Here is a 17,184-nt window from a genome sequence, read left to right on the forward strand (position 1 = left end):
AGTTTTGTGATGTTTTAAAAAATGGTACATATGGTACTTACATGGTCAAGGTTCAACCAGAGAAGCAGAACTACTGGTTACACACAAACACACACACACACACACACAAATGCAGGCTCATCACGCACACTTATACCTATACATATGAATTCCTATTACGGGTTTTTGGCCTTATGCAATTATGAGAGCTGGTTAAGTGTCTCTTGAAGGCTATTGTCTCTGCATCTGATGCTGAAGCTCAAAGCTCAAAGGGCTGGACATCAGGAAGCAAAGATGGATGTAAAGTGGGAGAGATTGAGGACAGACTCAACCCACGTGCACAAGCTGGAACCCCACAAAGGTGGACTGTTAGTTCTTGTTGCCTCTGGCCCTGATGATGTAGGTATCCTACAGAAGACACAGGTCTCCTTTGTCGCAGATCTACCCTTACACACTAGCAGTGATGGAAGCTGAAGGAGGACCCAGAGGAAGGTAGAGGAGTTGGAGGCCCAGCCACTGCTCCAAGTCAATAAGGTGCATCAACAGAACAGTAATAACATCTGAGCTACCAAATGGCTGCTGGTCCAGCCTCCAGAACATTCCAGGGATCTCCCTTGTGGTGCAACCTAACCAGAGAAGTGTAAGAAAGGGAATTCTGAGAAATGTAGTTCAACCTACCCAAGTAGACCCATGATAAAACCATCATAGCCACTGATATTCTCATTTAATACATAAAGAGAGTCCCCAGAGAGTATGTGAGATATGACCAGTATGTCAGAGCTGATATTTGCAGAGCTGGATCTTGAATCAAGTCTTCTGATTTCTGGCCCTGCGTGATGCTCATTCTACATATTATGGATAAATCCATCATGCCACCTTTACCTATGATAGCTTCTCCTGAAGCTGGAGGGAACCATGATGCATGGGAGCAGGCAAGGGTCCTTGAGGGGGATTGGGGCATTTAGAGGAGGCAGTGGAGTCCAGGAAGGCAGGTCTCTAGGGACAGCCCAAGGTCAGGAAGTCCTTGAGGAATGAGTCAGATATATGGAGAACACACCTCTTGGTCCTGTTCCTGTGTGTCACTGTTGCATGTGACTGCTTTGAAGTCTGATAAGCCTTGGGAAGCAGGCATGGGAAGGTAAAATGCAGCAGGTTGCAACAAGAAGGCAGAGAAGTTGAGGCAGGACATGGAGGCCTCCCAAGGAGTGGGGAAGCACAAGATAGGAAGGACAAGAAGGGACAATCTAAAGCAACAGGAAAGACACACTGTCCAGTAGAGCCATTGGGCAGTCTCCCACAAGCCTGTGCAATGCCTAAACAAGGGCTCCTTGTGGGTGTGGCTTAGGGAGTCTATGGCAATTTCCTGAGAGCCAGAGAATTAGACATGGCAAGAGTTAGATTTTAACAGGATCCCAATCACAGTGTGAGGGGCCAGGGATAGAAACGTCATTGGCAAGTTAGGAGGGAGGGATAAAGAACTTGCAGCGATGCCTCTGGTGTCCCTGTGGGGATGTTTCCCACTGCAGGGCAGATTGTACGCTCTAGGAGAGTGTGGGAATCTTAACTGTTCTGGTTCCTGTGGCAACACTAGCCTGGCACCTGGCATGACACATAGCAGTCACTCAAAAACACTATGCATGAATGAATATATATCACAGGCTTTGGTATAAAACAGCTTCACATACAAAATCCCATTTCCATCACTAATAAGTCATAAAAACTCCGGCACTTTAATATAATCTGCCTTGGCCTCAGTCTGTTTATCGGTAATATGGGAATAACAAGACCATTCAACTTATAGGTAAAATATGAAAATACAAATGATAGAAGCTACATACAGGAACTGGTTCATAACAAATAGGAAGTATTATTTTCCTGCCACACTCTTTAGACTCTCAAGTCAGGGACATGGTCAAGGGTTACAATTATTAAAACTGGGGTATCAAGCAAGGGTCTGGGTGCAGGGAAGAAGGTGAAAGAAGAACCAGTAAGAGAGTTGAGTTGTCCTTGTGGTTGTTGAGGGTTAATGAAGGTCTCACATAAATTCCCCATCAACTCAGCCCCAGGACAGGCTGGCCCCAGAGACTGGAGCAGGTTTTGGAGCAGGCAGGTCTGTGCGGGTTCCACGCTCCAGAGCTGTCTGTCTCTGAGAGCCACGGCCCGAGGGGAGGCAGCGGCAGGATGAGTGCTCGATGATGCAGTGGGGCTCTGAGCAGAGAGCAGCTAAGAGACTGCCCGGTGATTTACAGCCTCTAAATGGCTCTCCCCTTCTGCAAAACTCTTAATTTAATAGACAAACATCTTGGGATAAAGGCTCACTGGAGACAGAACTGATGGGATAAATGCTGGAAGATTAAAGACCTACAGAGGGGAGTGCATAACTCTATTAGGAAAATGGGAAGAACTTGCCCAGCAGAAACCCTCCCCACCCCCTCTGCAAAAGGCAAAGTTGATAAAAGCCACCAAGAAGGAATGTGGGATATTGAACGTTTCAGGAACACAGGCTCAGGTTCATCATGCTTGGAAGAGACCTTTGTCACAGCACTACCCAACATCTTTTTACCTGTACATTATGCAGATGAGAAACTAAGTTGCAAGGAGGTGAGATGTCTCACCAAGGTGATTTATTAGCAAAGTTAGTATGAAGATTTTGATGTCTAGGTGTCTATTTGCTTCATAGTGGACAGTAAACTCTTGGTTCTGTCTTGCACACTATTGGTACCCTCAGTAACTAGCAAAGTGCTAGACACATAGTAGATTCTCCATAAATACTTGTGAAGAAATGGGATATCAATGGGACTTTCAGGAACATCGCCCTGGAAAGCTACCACTTTCTTCCTCAGCAAGGTGCCTGAGGTTATTGAATTCCTAGTCTGAATGGTCCCCACCTCCAGCCAACCCACTGCTTGTCTCAGAAACATTTCCCCTAGTTCCAGCATCCTTTCTACAACACAGACATCAGACCCTGGCCTGAACACTGAAGTAGGAAAGGCAAAGGACAGATGGGCTGGCTCAGGTAGGGCAGTAAGGTGGGACCTCATATGTGAATCACTTAAGTTGATTAAAAATTGGATGGATGTGGAGTTGGGAGGTGACCTGAGGCCATGTGTTTGACATTGTCAACTTAATTTCATAACAGAAATGTTAGTAAGTGTGTAGACTACAGATAAAATGCCAGAATTGGCAGGCATGATAGAACAAACAAGGTTAGGGGAACTGGAAACCTTAAATATATGGAAAACCCAGACCAGGCTCTTTGGAGAGGGATCTGAGGGCTCTAGACCCAGCCCCCACAGGGGTTTCTTCATTGGTCCTTAAGGAATGGTACTTTGAGTCTTGATCTGACAGTACTTTCCTCTTTTAATTAACTATGAGTTAGTTAACCATTGCCAGTGTTTCAAAATGTGTAAGAGATTAGGAGGAAACCTTTTTAAGTGTACATACAGACATTTGTGTACACTGGGAGCAGTGATATATCAAAGTCCAAGTTCTACACCTATTTTTCACTATGTGCATGACCTAAAGAAATTTATGTAACCTGTCAAGGTTTCAGTTTTCTCTTTTACATAGTGGGCAGGACCATAGTGTCAATGTCAGTGGGCTTTGAGAAGACTTAAAAGAGACTTAGCATGATACCTGGCCCACAGTGGATGTTCACTGGGAGTTAGTTAATATTAGCATGTGTGTGTGCATGTGCGCATTGAAGGGCTGCTTTATTTTTGTCTGCTTCTCCCTTGTGCTCACCAAGACACTCTCAGAAGGCCATCAGTTTTAGCCATCAGCTTGTCGCTGTCTTTAGGGAGAGTATTTTATGCACCTTCCCAGTTTTAGAGTGCTCAGTCTCATTTTGAATACTGCTCCCATTCTGGCTTTTGACTTCCATTGAAAATTTAATTTACCTTGACGACTTTGTGTTTCCTCCCTCATCAACCTTTGTATGAAGGATACACTTATTTTTTCCTTTGTATTATTTTTTTTTAAATTGGGTTTGGCAAACCTATTCCTTAGTTTTATTCACCTGAAATGTATTTATTGAACACCTATTATGTGCTAGATGTAGTATCCTTGTAGACTTTATGATGTCTTACCTTTATACACTCTAGTGATGTTCTAAAAATTAAAAAGGTTAAGAAAAACTAACCCAGGGTATAGTTATGTTATATATCAACTTCCTTCTTAACCAAAATTTGCTACATGTTAACTAATAGTAGGATTGCACTGTAAATTTATTGATTAAAATTTTCCAGGGCATGGAGTTTAGAAGAACAGCCAATACACTGAATAATAATCAGGATCCAATAAATTCTTGGCTAATGAGAACACTGGATCAAATCTAAAAAGATCAAATTGAATATGGGCAAATATCAAGTCCTCATTTGGATTCAAAACCCCAACTCTGTAAATACAGGGTGAGGAAAATATGGTTTGGAAGAAAGACACATATAAAGTCTGAGGTCATATTTCTGTTTAAGTGTGGCAGTGGCATGAGTCAATAATGAGCTTTGGAACAAAAAAATGCTGATGCTAGTACAGGCTGGACTAAGAGTAGCTTCATGCTTGGTGGAGGAAAACTGATAACTCCAATCTAGTTAACCAGGGCACAACCGCATCTGCAATTCTGAGTTCAATCTCAGTGAAGGGTTAATGATGACAAGCCAGGGCAGGGCCAGAAGAGGGAAAAGAAGAGCAAATCAGACACACGGAATGGTTGGAGCAAATTTTGCTTCTTAGCCTGAGAAAGAAAATGTTGGGAGAAGTAGCTTAGTAGTTATCTGCAAACATCTGAACACTTGCAGAGGAAAACAATGGATGTTAGAATAGCACAATAGATGGAAATTGCAGGAAGACATAGATTAGCTCCACATGAAGAATAACTTTCTCAAAATTAAAACTTCCTCCTCAAGAAGTTAGCTGCCTTGTAGGCTCACCTGTCTCTGTGGTCAATCACACACTGGGTGACCATCAGAACCATCAGGTGGCACTGTTATAGAAGGAGCCGGAACCGCATTTTACAGTCAGAGATCATAACTCAGACATTCTATATGCATGATAAATATTTGTTGAATGAAGAAAGAATTAACAGCCAGATAGAACTGCTTCCTTGAATAACAAATATGATTAACACACACAAGAAAAGCAAATTTTTACCACATGGCGAGAGAGATTTTGAGAAGCTTGATTAAAATTTTAAAATTGGAAAAGGGATAATAAAGGAAGGAAGGTGTGAGCCAAAGTTGAGGACGTGAAATATACCATGAGGTTGAAAAGAAATAATACAGATTATTGACTCACATAGAGAATCTCAGAATTTCCAAAACACTTGGCCCCATGATTTCTGATCTCAAGTTCACCAGAAGAATTAGTATAAGAAGGTGCTATTAGTGTTACTGTCCCATCGGATTGGCCAGGATATAGAGTTGGGTATCAAAGCCCAGGTTTTTTATTCTAAATCTTAAGTTTTGTTTTTGTTTTAACTATATCACACTAATATGGGACAAATGAGGAGAATACAGAGAAACCAAGAAGTTATTACCCTAAATGTGGTATAGGCTGGAAACGTAAGTAATTCCAAGTCTTGTCCTTAATAAATAATAATAATAATAAAAATGAAAGAGTATCATTTCAAGCAAGAAAGGCTAAGAAACCATGAAGAGGAAAAATGAAGAAATTTTATAAAGACATCCAAATGGTAGCTGTTCAGGGCAGGGAGTGAAGCCGCCAGGCGGGCTGAATTCTGGCATGTTTGCTCCTTCCCTGCCTTGTTGTGGCTCAGAGCACAGCAAAGCTGGGAGGAAGGGGAGGTGAGAGAGAATGATGCTTCCTTTGGGAGCTGTGCATTATTGCTTTGCAGCAGTGAACAGGTAGCTTGAGAATTATACACTATGGTGGCAGGTAATTTATTTTTTACAAATTGTGAGTCATGAGTTAAAATTGAGAGAGAGAGAAAAAGACATCTGAAATGACTAGGAAGGAGTTCTTTGAGCATGCCTACCTGTGGCCAGTGTGGTTCGTCCCAGAGGGGGCAATGTCCATTCTGTCCTGATGAGTCCGTGTGACCTTGGCCAAGGGAGACAGTTGATGCCTGAATCCCCAGTTGTGGCCGGTCCCCCACCCTGCTCCCTTAGCACCTTCTAACCCCATTATTATAGCACACATCACAGTTTATTATAATTACACCCCTCTCTGCTCCCCTGCTCTGCTCGAATGGAAGAACCAGCACTCAGGCTCAGCAGGCTCTGGGATATGATGGTGGTGAAGACCAACACTATGCCAGAGTGTTGATGAATTGTGAAAAATGAATCCCTAACCTTACCGATGGAGATGCTGAAGTCCAGAGGAGAGAAATGATGGTCTGAGGGGAAAAAAATAACCTTTTGATGTGTGCTGCTTCACTGTACAATAGTGGGCAGCATAGACCCTGCCCTCTTAGAGCTTGCCATCTAGTGGAGACGACAGACATTAAATTAGTAATGCAAATCCCAGATGTGCACAGTGCTGCAGGGAGAGTTTAGGATGACGGGAGAAGGTTTCACTATGGGTTGGGAGGGTCAAGTAATCTTTCCTGATGCCACCCAGTCTGCTAGTGGCAAAGCCAAGGCTGGTTCCTAAACCTACTAATTGCCAGTTCAGTCATTTCTTACACACACCCACAGACACACATGCATTTGCAATAATTAAGCACAAATTCTGTTTGTCTGAAACTGGGATATTTTTTAGAATTCTGTGATCCACTGATACCTTTGAGAATCTGATGAAAGCTATGAATTATCTTAAATAATGAACAACTTAGATATAATTTGAGGAACCATCCATGGATCCCTAGATTTTGAATTCTTGTTCTGAACTCTTTCTTAGGTCTCCCCATCTACTCCTCGTTCTTTCTTTTGGACCATTCCGCACCTGCGCTCTCCAGCTCAGCTCTCTCCCCTGCAATGTAGAGGCCTGGACAGCTGTCTGCTCCGCGGCTCCCTAATGGCTCCACCAGGCAGTACTGTGTCGGGAGGTGGCACGAAATGCCCTAGGGAAATAATTACATGTGCAGGGATGGGGTTAGCCATGGCGTCAAGGGTCTGAGGAGGGCAGATATATATTGATAAAAATCTCCTAATGCACAGGTGGAGATGGTTAAAGATGTCATAAAAACGGGCCTATTGTCAGAAAAAGACTAATAAGGAGATGTCAGGTTTGGAATTGTTAGGCTATGAGTGTAGGTTAATCCCTGAGTTTGAGTGATGTTGCCACAGGAGGGAGTGCACAATGGGAAGGGAAGAGAGTGGAAGGAAAGAAAAGGGGAGGAAAAGGGAGGAAATGAAAGGACAGAGAAGGGAAAGTTAGAAAAAAATGGAGGGACGGAGGGAACAGGAAAGTAAATGGAAGGAAAAGGGACAGATATATATATATAGTCAAGGAGGATCCCGGGGAACATTAGTATTTACAAAGTCAATAAAGGAGGAAGAATCTTTGTAGGTGCCTGAGAATCCTAGGAAGAAATCCATTTTGAGGAAGAAGTGACCAATACCAAATGGTACAGACGTCACATAAGAAACAAATCTAACAATTTCCACTGGGTCTTGAAATTACATTGGTGACTTTGGCAAGAGAAGATTGAGTGAAATTTTGGGAAAGGAAATATGATTTTGTTGGGTTCAGGAATGAAGGGAAGATAAGAATGAAGGAACAGTCAAGGCAGAGAAACATTTCAAAATGCTCATCTTTGAAGGACTGAGGAGAGAGGAGGTTCAAGAAGAACAGGGCGTGTGGGGAGCTGCTATAGGCGAGGTGTCATTATTGAAAGGAAGGCAGAGGTAGACAAGGGGGGTTGGGCATCTCAGAAATGCAAGGTCTACTTGATGGAATAAAGTCTTAGAGAAGATGTAGAGAGATAGGTTCATAGATGTGGAACAGAAGAAAAAAACTTAGCTAGTGCAAGATCCCTAAGTTGGACAGAGGCAGCAGGTAAATGTAGATATAGTGAAGTTTGTAGACAGGACAAGGAGGCAGTGAATTGAGGGGCTATCACAGATCCTCACATTGGACGAAGGGTGGGAGGCCACCTTCCTCTCTCTCACCACATTCTCTTTTCTGCAGCCAGTTTCCCCTGGGGCCCACCCCACCACCCCCTTTGTGGTGAAGATGCTAAAAGCCACAGGGCTGGTTTTAAATAGCCCTGTAGTCTGTCTCTGAGTCACTGACTCTCCATGAACTCAACCTTTTTAGAATACAACCTTTAAAGAGAGCTTAAACATTAGACATCAAAAACAAGGGGAAAAATGTTTTTCCTAATGCTATTTGCAAATGTCATCTTAGGGCTGAAGAGTCTGGTTGGAAACTGGGAATCCTGTTTCACTTTCTGTGGGCCACTTTAAAGTTTGAAACAGAATATGCAACCTTCTGGAAGTTTCCTTCAGCCCTTGGTGGGACTGAAAGAGGCACAATTTCTGGTATGCATTTGCTGTCATTTTCTCTCCTGGGTCTCAGTCTCCTCATTTGAGCAAAGCAATTCTGGGCATGGTGAACTGCAAGGTCTCTTTCAACCCCGCAAGAGATTCTGAGACTTGAGAAAATTACTTGAAACCTCAAGTTTCTATTAAGTGACACATTTAACTACGAATCATAACTCACAGGATGAAGAAAGGAAAGAAAAGGAAAGGATAGAACCCTGAGCCGTTAAATGAAAACATAAAGGCAGATGTTCTGTCCTGATCTCATCTTTTCCAGGAAAATTCAGCCCCTTTTTGAAAGCCCCCAGCACAGAGATATCCTGCCTTGTGTGGCTGACTCATGGGAGCAGGTCAAAGCTAGTCTGACATCTGTTCCTTCAACTTGACCTGGGTATAAAGGAAAGAGGAAGGCAAAATGGGTAAATACACAGAACGGGCAACAGCGTTAGGGCAAAACACAACTAAGAAAGACCAAGGAAATGTGCAGATACTTTTTACATTTGCCACCTCGCCAGGCTGCTTGAGGTAGGGACCTAGAACGTCGCTGCCTCTTCTTGTCTGCCATGATTCTTCCTTTCCCTATGGGAGCAATTGGAAATAGGTTCATTCAGCTGTCATTAGTTGTCTGAAGCTTTAGTTTGAAATCTGGCTTTGCAACATAACAAGCTGGGTGGACTTGGGCCACATAAACTCCTGAAATTTCTATTTTGTTTATTTATCCAATTGGAAATAGTATACATTTACCTTGCAGGAAAATTTAAAGCCATTGGGTATGTGAGGAGTTTGCTGATGTTGGATCCTAAAGAATATGGATTCAAATCCTATTGCATGCCTGTCATCCATTCACCATGACCATTTTTCATTTCTCCTCTGTTTTGGTCACATATTCCCCACCTTATCCCATCTCTCTTTGCTCAGACTTTGCTACCTATTTCAATAGAAAATCAATGAGAATGTCTACAATACCCATCACTACTCCCAGTCTACTGGGATTTGGGCTCATACACTTTTCTTTCCTTCCTGTTATAATAGATTAATTGTCCATGCCTCTAGATACCACCTCGACCTTTTCCCCTCCCAGCTCAACCTACACTCAAGATCACCGCTTTAGGAATCTAGAAATCATCCTGGCTTCTCTGAATCATAATTTTTTCCCTCTCTGGATAATGTTCCCGATAACATAAAAAGGTGATGCAACGCCTCCCATGGCTAAAGAAGTGCCCTCGACCCCAGTCTCATGGAAATGGCCCCGTTCACAGTAAATAGCAGCTCTCCTCTTTTAGTTCCCCAGACCAGAACTCTGGGCCTATCCTTAGCTCTTTTTTTTTCTTCACACCCTGCTTCCTTATATCAGCAAATCCTGCTGACTTCTTTTTAAATACACCCAAGATGTGAACACTTCTCACAACTTCTGCTGCTACTCATCAGCTCCCTAGGACACAGCAATAGCCTCCTCTCTGGTCTCCCTGCTGACACTCTTGCCCCTAGATCTATTCTCCTCCCAGCCCCCAAGTCATTATTCTAGAATATGAACCCTAATTTCCATTTCCCTACTCAAAACCTTCCTCAGATTACCAGCTTCCCTTCTATTCATAGTGTAAGTGACCCTGACCTGACAATGACATACTCTGCCCTGTGCCATCTGGACCTCATCAGGGTAAGATAGTCTCCCCTTCTTGCACCCTGCTCAAGCCAGATTCATTTTCTTATTTTTTCTTGATCCAAGAGGTTCATTCTCTCCTTAGAACTTTTGCCTGTGCCATCCTTTCTGCCTAGCCTGCTCTCACCCCAGATGGCTTCATTTATATTGGTTTCTTACTTCTTCCATGTCTCTGCTCAAGAATGACTTTCAGAGAGGTCTTTGTCAACCATTCTATATAAAAGTAGCACATTCCACACACACACTCTATTCTTAAACTCCTTTTTATTTTTCCCACGGCACTCATCACCTTTCATGTTATCAATTCGTTTATTTATTGATTTGGTTATGATCTATATTTCCCTATGAGGTTAAAAGCACATTACTCTATCGTATTCTTGGCCCCTACCACTATGCCTGCTGTATAATAGAAGCTTAAAAATTATTGAGTGAATAGGCAAATAAAAAAAGTGGCTTCAGATAATTTATTTAACTTGGCTAAATCTTGCTTTCTTTAATTCTGGGAATGGAGATAATGTTGCCTACTTTGTAAGATTACTGTAAAGAACAAAGGTAACATACACAGAATGCATGGCACGTAGCAAGAGTACGACGAACAGCACAGCATGTATTATTGTTAATGGTATGTGGATTAATTGGATAATGTATGCAAAGCCCCTGACATACTACCTGGCACATAGTAGGAGCTCAGGAAGTTTTAGTTCTCAGTGCCCAGAGACAACACATTTCAGATTATTTAACTAGACTTACTGTTGTCAGGACTATGTATGAACAACTCCGGTTTTGTAGTTGCACAACTGAGTTCAAATTAGTACAACCATTAGGGAAAGCAGTATGGAGATTTCTCAAAGAACTAAAAGCAGACCTACCATTCTATCCCGCAATCCCACTACTGTGTATCTACCCAAAGGCAAAGAAGACTTTTCATCAAATATTCTGCACTTAAAAGGAGAAAGACTTCGGACAAGTTACTTAATCTCTTCTTAGTTTTAGCTTTTTCATCTGTAGAATGAAAATGATTGTATCCTACTTGTACAGGTAATAAAATCTCACTGACATATTACGGGTGTTTGATAGAGTTGCAATACTGTGAGGCTCAAATGGGGTCTGTGTGCAAAAGGGCTGGGTGCACAGAGTGAGATTGCTAAAGTCAGGAAAATATATTCCTGGCCCACAATTGCTCAACAGTAGGGGCTGCTCTTAAATCACTGCAGCAGTAAGGACAATGCCCCCAAAGATGACTGCATCCTAATCTCAGGAATCTATGAATAGTTAGGTTACATGGCAGCTAGGAATGAGGGTTGCTCATCAGCTGACCTTAAGATAGCGAGATTATCCTCGATTATTGGGTGGTGTCAATGTAATCACAAAGGCTCTTAAAAAGAAGAGGGAAATAAAAGAGAAGGACCAGCGACATAGTAACATGCGAAGGAAGGACTCACCTGGCATCCCTGACTTTTCTGCTAAAACAGCAACAAGCAACTAATATAATTACTAATCAACCATAAAGCAGAGGGGGCAACAGGCCTGCCTTTCACATTTGTGGGGCTTAAGGCAAGATTAGAAATATAGATTCTGGCCTGTAGCCCACTTGCCTTCGCTTTTCACCCCAGCTCTTTCTTAATCAAGAGGGTCCTCATGTACTTGTGAGTAGAAGCCCTAGCTCTCAAGTCCACCTCTTCCATCTAAGAGCTGCCCCTCAGACACTCTTGAGACTGAAAGGTGTGCACGTCAGCCACCGACCCTATTCTCAAGGGGACAGATCCATGGATGAGGCCCTGCAAGTGGACTCAGACCAGTCCAGTCAGATCATTTTGGGGTACTGGGTTCCTGATGCAGGGTCTGGAAGTTTGCCTATCCCTTTAGTCTCATATAGGTCTCACTTCCTTTCCCCAAAGAAGAACCAGAGTGAGGTCCTCTAAAGCAGCACTCTCAGTAGGTCTTTCTGTGATGATAGGAGTTTTCTGTACCTGAGCTGGCACTTGTGACTATTGAGCACTTCACATGTGGTTAGTGTCATTTCAGAATTGAATTTTTCATTGTATTGAATTTCAATTAATTGGTTTAAATTTCAATACCCCCATGTGCAAATATATTAGGCATCATAGCTCTAAAGCATGAGGTCCAGGACAGGGTGTCCAGCTGACCAGATTTTCAGACAATACTGATGATAAGATATATGAGAAGGAAAAGACAAAAAGCTTTGAAAACAAATATAAAGAAGTTATTAATCCTCCAATTTCCTTCTTAATGGAAATTACTAATCTCATCTAGAATTTGATAGGAATTATGCTTTCCCTCTTTCCTTCAGATATTTCTGCACATGCTGTCCTCTTTTTCTGAGTTAACCCCTCCTGGCTCTCCAAGTGCTTGGCTCTAGCTTACTGTATCAGTTAGCCTTTGCTGTGTAACAAATTGCCCCATAAACATAGCAGCTTGAAACAACTAATGATTCTGCTCATGATTCTGCCATTTGGCAATTTGGGGTGGGCTCAGCTGGGTGGTTCTGGTTTTGGCTGGGATTGATTGTGTCTTTGGTCTGGTAGTGGGCCAGGTTAAAATGACCTCAGCTGGGGTGATTCATCTCTGCCACACATAATCTCTTGTTCCCCAGCAGGCCACTTTGTTCATGTGATAGTGGCAGACTTCCAGGACAAGGAGGGGGAGCTCCTAAGGCCTCCTGAGCCCTCGGCACAAACTAGTATATTAAAGATCTTCAAAATCACCTAATAAAGATGGAATACAGGAAAAAAACCAAGAATGGTAAACTTTTTTTATATAATTTATTTCTTTTAGCTATTTATTATAGATAGTTTCCAATATCTCATGGTTAAGCCTACATGCCTGCCTTGGGCAGTTTGGGCTGCTACAACAAAGTACCATCAACTGGGTGTCTTATAAACAACAGAAATTTGTTTCTCACAGTTTTGGTGGCTGGAAGTCCAAGGTCAGGGTGCCAGCACGGTTGGGTTCTGGTGAGGGCACTCTTCTGGGGTGCAGATAGCTATCTTCTCCTTGTATTCACTTATGGCAGAAAAAGAGGTGAGGGAGTAATCTTTGGTCTCTTTCATTGAGGCCCTAATCCCATTCATGAGGGCTACGCTCTCATCACCTAATCACCTCCCAAAGGCCCCGCCTCCTAATACCATCACATTGAGGTTTAGGTTTCAATGTATGAATTTGAGTGGGACATAAACATTCAGTCCGTAACACTGCCAAACACTAGATTTTTAATATTTGTCTGCTCACTTAATTTTTACCAAACTTGGCGAATAAGGCACTTTTAGGATTATTATCCACATCTTAGAGATATGGAAAGCAAGGACCAGAAACTTATCAGGTTTACACAACAATATGTGGCAGATCTGGGGGTCAAGCCTACTGAAGTCTACCGATGAACCAGAGTGTCTCAAGCCTGGCACTGCTGGCATTTTGGACTGGACCATTTTTGCTGTGGAGAGCTGTCTTGTGCAGTGTAGCATGTTTAGCAGTATCCCTGGCCTCTGCCCACCAGACACCAGTAAGCAACCCTCTGGTTGTGACCATGCAGAATATCTCCAGGCATTTCCAAATGTCCCAGGTGGTGGTGAGGCGAACCAAAAATCACTCCTGGTTGAGAATCACTGCTCTAAACCACACTGTAATCTCACCTCCTGATACCGTCTCTCCTCGAGTGAGGAAACTGAATTTTATTTAGAGTCAACACTCAGTTCATGCTTTCAGACAGAAGAGGAGAGTAGAATTGAGGCAGAGCTGGGGAAGGGGTGCAAGCTGGTACCACCCTCCAGCAGGCTCTTCTCAGAACTCACTGTTCAGCATGAAGCCTTTCCTCTTTTCAGATACTCTCAACTTCTCATTTTGGACTCAGCATCCTCTACTGGGTCACAGTGAGAACCAGTCAGTTCTCCCAGAATATGAAAAGATGGCCCCAGAGCAAGCTAAAGAGAAAGCTCCAAGTTGGCATGGTTTTGCCATCGGTGGCAGGGAGCTAAATATTTCATCTTCATAAAATAAACATAGACTGTCTCATCATGAAATATACATAAAAATGTTTAAACATGTTAATTATTAAACCAATATTGATTCATATTGGATGAAGCATTAAGGGAAATTTAGCCAATGAATTTAATATCTCCTCCACAGTTGACTAGTATCAGAATTCATCATAGCTAACTGCCAATAATCATAAAGGTGGCAGGCAATATTTATTATTGGGGTGAGTGAGCACCGGGCAGGAAGCGACCAGGATGGAGGAAATATGAGGATCTAAAGGACAGAGCCTTTCAGTTGTCACAGCCCATCCTCGGAATTTCAGACATAAATCACTGGATGCAGTCACAGCATCAAAGTTTGATAAACCTTTCATATTGGGACAGTTATTGAATATCATTTGGACCTGGCTTCCTTCTCAAAAATGAAATGAGATGGCAGGTGCAAGGTAGAGGTAGAAAGGAAATTGCAGCAGGGCTTAGAAATCCTAGGTTTGAATTCTACCTCACTGGTTCTTACAGCCTTCAGGTCTATTTACTCATCTGCAAAATAGGGTAATATTGATGGGTGGTATTTTCTTCTCAACATTTTGTATGTTTTAATCTTACTTCGCTAAATAGATTTCAAATCCTTAAGAGTAGAGGCTTTTGTCTCTGATATTTTTTTTTTCCTGTGCCCTGAAAGTAGACTAATTTTGTCATTAAAAACCCTGCTCTGGAATCAGAAAAATCTGGATTTGAATTCTCAATCTTGGGCCTTCTTTCTTTGTGTTTCTTTGTGTTTCTTTGGTTCTTTCTTTGGGTTTCTTTCTTTGTGCCTCAATTTTCTCATCTGTAAAATGATTCACCTACCTCATGGGATCACTGTGACTATAAACTAACACAGTGTGTGTAAAGTGTAAGAAAGAATGTAGCATGCAAGATATATTAGATACCTGGAGGCTGTTATCATTCTATTCTCTCAGAACAGTGACAGAGAAGTAGGAAGCTGGCAAATATTCAATGAAATCTGAACAGGTTGTTTTCATCAGTAATTCGTGAACTTTGGATGCTGGAAGTAACTTTAAATATCAGCCACTGTGGATAACTATGGAGTTATGCAAGCTAGCTTCTAGCCTAAACTCTGTCACTATTAAGGACAAATCTTGAGTAGGAACTCAACTTTTTGTGCCTCCAAGTTTAATGTCCTTCTAGTTCCACACAGGGTCTGGTGCCAGGGGGCGGATTTATCCTCCATGTGAAGACATGCTTGGGAAGAGCTAGGTCGAGTCCCGCCTCTGTCATCAGTTCACTTAACCTTTGAGACTCAGTTTTCTCATTTTTAAAAAGGAGATCAGAAGATCTAACTCACAACCTCATTCTGAGCATGAAATAAAATGAAAAAAGGTAACACAAACACATGTTGCCAATGTAGATATATCAGATATCATATTTTCTAAATTCTGAGATGCACATTTTTCATTTTTAAACATTTCTGAAATTGGGATGTCTTATAATTGATATGTGTATTAATGTAGTGCTTCTCTCCTTTTCCCAAGGAGCTCTTATTAAATCAGTAGTGTGTCATATAATTGGAAACGTCTTCAAATCAAGGGAAAATAGTATTATTACACATCTCACCGTAATTGAATAGGCCCTCCTAAGAAACAATACTGCTTCACCCTGGATCAGCTATTCAGGGGTCAGGTAGTTACTAATAAGTGAAAAAAAAAGTGGATGAGACCTTGCTGTATTCTTTTATTTTCTTCTGCAGTGAGGCATATTGACTTGTTGTGGTGTATCCCTCAGCTAAGAGGTGGGGAAAATGGCAGACACGTGCATATTTTCCAAATACATTTTCCTTAGATGCATTTTGGCATCCAAGAAAAGTTGATGAGAAATGGTTCACTGTTATGGATCAGGACCTATCACACCCTGAGATTGAAAACCTCTCCAGCAGCATTTCTCGGCTAGCAGATGTTACACAGCTGCATTGTAAATTGTTATCTGAGCTCAAAAGGGAAGAAAAGAGAGGATTGTTGAAGCCATGAAGGCATATGACACAGTAAACGGTGCATTTAATTCCAACTTGATGTGAGAGATAGCATGCATTAGATAAATATCATGTGATCATTAAAAACATATTTATGGAAGTTTAGCAACTTTGCCAGGGATGTGTGACTAATAATACAGAGTTGTGAGGCCTCAAAAACATATTTGTTTTAATCGACTGGTGTTTAGTTTGGATTATTGACTGTTAAATCAAAATAAAAATTTTCACTTGAGATTTTACATTTCATTCATAACAGATTTGTCTTCATCCAGATACTCATACTGGATACCCGGTTTGCCCATAAAAAAAGCCCACTCTAATAGAATAGTAAAATTTCCATGTTGGGAAAGTTCTTAGAAGTCCAATCTCCTTCCAGCTATTTCTGCTGCTAGTGCATTTTATCTGTTTTGAATTGCAACTATATGTTCTGAATAAATGTGGTGTTACCACATTGGGGAAAATTTGGAAAAGGAAACGTACAAAGAAATGTCAGCCATATTCCCTTCACTCTAACGTTCCCTTCCATTTCATTTTCTGTATATCTGTGTGTGTTTTGTACACAGTGGTATACAGGCAAGATATCCTTAAACTTTCTTCACTGTTACTAAATAGTTTTCATGACTGTCATGTCTAATAACACTTTACTGTTCTATAGAATGTCTGTGCTATGATGTACTGAACTATTTTCACTCGTTGGGACCTTTAAGTTGTGTCTGGTGCAGCCAGGCTGCCCAAGTTTGAATCTTATTTCTACCCACTTACCAGCAATATGACTTGGGGGAAATACCTTAATATTTCTGTATCTCATCTTCTTCACTGGAAAAATGGTGACAATATTAGTATCACCTCATAGACTAGTTGTGAGGGTTAAAAAAATTAATCCACATTAAGCATTTGAAACTGGCACACAATGGGCACTTCTTAAGTGTTGATAAGTCAACTATGAATATTGTGCATATTTTTTCCCCAAATGTTGAAACATGTCCTTAAGGATGATTCTCAAGCCATTTTTTATAAAGATCCCATACAAATGGCAGCCCAGACCCATTTCTGTAGTCAAATAATTTATTACCTTCTTAGACA

Source organism: Lemur catta, chromosome 10 (assembly GCF_020740605.2).
Source record: "Lemur catta isolate mLemCat1 chromosome 10, mLemCat1.pri, whole genome shotgun sequence".
NCBI classification, from domain to species: Eukaryota; Metazoa; Chordata; class Mammalia; order Primates; family Lemuridae; genus Lemur; species Lemur catta.